The sequence below is a fragment of the Peromyscus maniculatus genome, chromosome 1 (assembly GCF_049852395.1).
Source record: "Peromyscus maniculatus bairdii isolate BWxNUB_F1_BW_parent chromosome 1, HU_Pman_BW_mat_3.1, whole genome shotgun sequence".
In the NCBI taxonomy this organism is placed as follows: Eukaryota; Metazoa; Chordata; class Mammalia; order Rodentia; family Cricetidae; genus Peromyscus; species Peromyscus maniculatus.
Genome location: NC_134852.1, coordinates 75,178,314 through 75,181,922, shown reverse-complemented (window position 1 = coordinate 75,181,922; position 3,609 = coordinate 75,178,314). Strand labels below are relative to the sequence as shown.

The following is a 3,609-nucleotide window of genomic DNA, read 5'->3' as shown; positions in this document are numbered from 1 at the left end:
CCTGTAGGGGACAGAGATGCTGGTGAGCAGCCAGGCCACCCAAGGCAAGAAGCACCTGCTCAGGTTTTCCTCGGCAGATGGAGGTGCCCTGCCTTCTCCGGGCTTCACTTGTCTGGGTGTTGTCTTCAAAGGGCTCGCTGAGTATAAAGGAGCAAAATTCTTGCCTGAGTAACTCTGGTACTCCACCCAGATCTGAAAACAACAGCCCTACCCTGGCCAGTAAGGACTATGTGGTGTCCCTGCCCCAGCCCCCCACCCCATACACCCCCACCGCTCCCTGCCTCCTAGGGTTAGCTGTGATGTGTACGCAGGATAGCCCATCTGCCTGGCTGCCCAGTGGGAAGATCTGTCAGGGCAACTTCACACCACCAGGTTTTAATGGCCTGCACTCCCGGGAGAGCTCACCAGGCTAAACACTGAACCCAGAGCACCGAGGCCTACAGGGGACTCAGAAAGTTGCTTTTCCTTTATCTAGAGGAGGGGCTGCTGAGGTTCTTCTATTGGAGGACACAGCAGCAGGTCAAACTCAATTTAGAAATGCCCTCATATATTTGTATTTCCTTCTGCCTTGGACTGTATGAAAGTTGTTTTTGTTTTCAATGTAAAAGGCCCTTTCTACGTGGGCCTCCATGTTTTTAACTATTTCGATTCTGTGGATAGGATACGTCCAGAACAGTGGAGACGGGCCCAGCCCTGAGTACTGACTTTTTGCTTCTGAAAAGTCAGTGCTGACATTCCCTACTGAGGAAGCTCTGGACAGGGCATGCACTCCCTTCTCTGCGTGGCAGGTATGGGAGCGTAGAGGAACCTTGGTACACATGTACTGGGTGTCAGGATCCCTGCACTGGGGCCTCTAGAAGTTCTTGGTCTCATTGGAGGCTCCCAGAAGGAAACAGAGCAAGAACAGTAGTCAGTGGTTGCTGGGAGGGTGGGTGGGATGAGAGCATCCCAGAATAGAAAGTGGATGCCCAGGTGTGTGGGTCTGAGCAAGTATCCACTCAGACAAGATATAGCATGCCTCCGCAAGTGTATGCTGCCTGGCTACTGGGTCACTTGCTCACTGCCCAGTGGTGAGTTCACATCACCCAGGCCCACTTGGCTAAACCACAGATCAGGGGTTCCCAGTAGTCATCACACAGACTGGTCTTGACTGATGTAGCTAGGGGAGCATGTAGAGGCTGAGAGAGGCAGTGTGGAGCTGGTAGGTCAGATCCATTTGAGCCTGTTTCCTCAGTGGATGCCTGGCACCCAGGAGACAGAGGAACGAGCAATAAGACAGACTCTAGACCAGCTACTGTATGGCTAGGCTACTGCAATCTCGGGTGCCTACAAGCCTCGCATCTCCTCTCAGGGGGTCCCTGCTCAGAGAGGCCCAGAAACAAGAAGCAGTGTGCCTATCTCTGGACTGTGATGCTATTATTTTCCAAGGCTCTGTGGCAGCAGTGACTTGGGGGACCCTCTTGCAGCTTCCTCCTACGGCCACTCTCTAGCCAGAGGCAAAAATCCAGCCCATGGGGTAATGACAAGTGACTCAGGAGGGTATAGAAGCCAAGGAGAAGTGAACTGCTTACTACTGGTTGGTTGTGCAAGGCTGTGAGTGTCCAAATGAGCAGGGTCAAGCCCACTCCACCAACCTTGGACAGGGCCACTGAGGCTGGCAAGATCCATCCATCCCCAAAGCCACCATGAGAGGCAGTATTTAAAAGCTAGAAGAAACTAATCTTAAAACTACACTTTCTACCGGGCGGTGGTGGTACACGCCTTTAATCCCAGCACTCGGGAGGCAGAGCCAGGCAGATCTCTGTGAGTTCGAGGCCAGCCTGGTCTCCAGAGCGAGATCCAGGACAGGCACCAGAAGACTACACAGAGAAACCCTGTTTCGAAAACAACAACAACAAAAGACTACACTTTCAGGGATCCTTTCTATAGTTCGCTACTAAAGGAGTTTCTCTGACTGTAGAGCACCCACAAGGATGAGAGGCAGCGTTCCCTTCTGAGCGTGAAGCCGGCCCTAGGGGCTTCTCCCCTGCAGCTGCCTCTTGCCATTGGTGAGGGGGTTTCTGTCTGTGTCTTTTATGGGTGCTAAAGCCAGATCAATTCCCAGAACATAACTGTAGTCAATTAGTGTCTGTTTAAAGGTTTGGCTAGGTTGTTTGTTTGTTTTTATTTACTTTCATTTATTTATTTGGTTTTTTTTGTTTTTTTTGTTTTTTTTTTTTTTTTTGAGACAGGGTTTCTCTGTGGAGCTCCACTGCCCGGCATTTTTTAAGGGTCTGTAGGGTTTCTTTATACTAGGAGCTTTATTTGTGGATTTTGGAACAATTCATGTTTTTTTGTTTTGTTTTGTTTTGTGATTAGACTTGGATATATATGAGTACTAAAGACTTGCTCTTATCCGAACAAAAAACACTTAATCTTTTTATTACTTTTTTTTTTTTGATGCATATGAGCATTTTGCCTTGCATGTATGTCTGTGTATCCTGAGCACACCTGGTACCTGTGGGGGCCAGAAGAAAGCAGCAGATCCCTGGTCCTGGAGCTATAGAGGGTTGTGAGCAGCCATGTGAGTGCTGGGAACTGGACCCAGGTCTTCTGCAAAAGCAACAAGTGCTCTTAACTGCTGAGTTTCTCTCCAGTCCCAGACACATCATCTTTAAACGGGTCTCATTGAATAGCATTTGATTCTAAATGGCTTGTGTGTAATTCTTGCCGTATTTCTATCATTTTGCTGGGAAGGGGTTTTGGTTTGCTGGAGAATAGTGGACTGGGGGGTGGGGGAGGCCTGTTAATCGTTGTATAGTAAAAAGGAGACTCTCCGCAGACAAGACCTGGGTAGCCTTTGCCTTCTCATACCACCGAGTGAGAATGATGCCCAAGGCACAGGAAGTTGACAGGAAGAAGGGCTGGTTCCACCTGTGTGGGGAGATGGTCTCAGGGCCCTCAGAAGCCTTGCAGCTCCTTCGGGCCCAGCTCCTGCACAGGAGACGAGTCCGGTCCGGTAAAGATCTGATGCCACAGGCAAACACAAATGAATGCCCATGAGAGGAGCCAAAGAGCAGGTGTGCCAAAGGGTCCCAGGCTTAGCCAGCCACCGGCCAGTGAGTGAGAACAAAGCCGGAAAAGGCTTCCTCCCTGCTGTCTGTCAGAGATGCTGTCTGTCTCCTGAGAGTGCCGGAGGATTTTGGGCTCTACCATCTGAGTTTGGGCTACTCATCTTTTCGGTTTCTAAAAGTCTTGGTAGTATTCACGGCTAACCACACAGTGTGGTCTGCCCACTTGATAACTGAGCCCCAGGTAAATCAGTGGCCCGGCTCCAAGTCCAGTCTCTCTAAATATTTAGCATTTAGCTTCATAATGCCTGTGTGATGGGGAGTAGGCAGGGGGTGCCTCAGGGAGCTGATGAGCAGGCTGCTGGGTGTCCATGAAGCAGCTGTGGACAGGAAAGATTCTGCCTGATCCAGCCTGGCCTGCTCGCCATTCTTTGCTTTCTTTCCCCTCTCCTCCTCTAAAGGGCACCTGAGAACCAGCAGAGGAGGACCACGAGGGCCTGTGTATGGGGAAGAGCAGAAATGCAGGCAGCGCCTTCCCAGGCCTCTTGTGTTCCTTGAG

The 3,609-nt window shown here is 50.5% G+C and overlaps 1 pseudogene; it reads left to right on the top strand.

The window, feature by feature from the left end:
- The first annotated feature begins 1,898 nt into the window (after positions 1–1,898).
- LOC121827062 (small nucleolar RNA U3) lies at positions 1,899–2,098 on the top strand (annotated as a pseudogene).
- The last annotated feature ends 1,511 nt before the right edge of the window (positions 2,099–3,609 follow it).